This window comes from Etheostoma spectabile, chromosome 6 (genome assembly GCF_008692095.1).
Source record: "Etheostoma spectabile isolate EspeVRDwgs_2016 chromosome 6, UIUC_Espe_1.0, whole genome shotgun sequence".
NCBI classification, from domain to species: Eukaryota; Metazoa; Chordata; class Actinopteri; order Perciformes; family Percidae; genus Etheostoma; species Etheostoma spectabile.
The window spans coordinates 1,794,159-1,794,569 of record NC_045738.1 but is presented as its reverse complement, the minus strand read 5'-3'; the positions used below and the strand labels follow the sequence as shown (position 1 = coordinate 1,794,569).

Sequence of the window (411 nt, the reverse complement as noted above, 5' to 3'; positions counted from 1 at the left end):
CCCCCCACTCAGATCAGCTGGTATTCTGTCTATAATGGAGAGGAATACAAATGTGTATGTGAACCTAAACTTTTGACCGGTAGTGTATGTACTGTATATATCATGCAATACCATCATGGAGGTGTATAATTGGCCCCAAATTTATTCTGCAGCAGGACAACGACACCAAAGATACAGTCAAGGTCATTAAGAACTATCTTCAGTGTAAAGAAGAACAAAATGTCCTAGAAGTGATGGCATGGCTACCATAGAGGCCCAATCTCAACATGATCGAGTGCGTCTGGGATTACATGAAGAGACAGAAGGATTTGAGAAAGCCTCAATGAAAATAATATATTACTATTTCCATTTTTGAAAGCATTCTCAGCATTTTTTCATACCTGCCTAAAACTTTTGCACAGTATATATATA

General features: G+C 38.0%; 1 protein-coding gene across 2 annotated transcripts in view; it reads right to left on the bottom strand.

Annotated features, from left to right (window-relative positions):
* Nucleotides 1-411, bottom strand: part of LOC116690735 (CUB and sushi domain-containing protein 3) — a 286,959-nt gene that overhangs the window by 98,951 nt on the left and 187,597 nt on the right. The gene's annotated exons all lie outside the window — the stretch shown is intronic.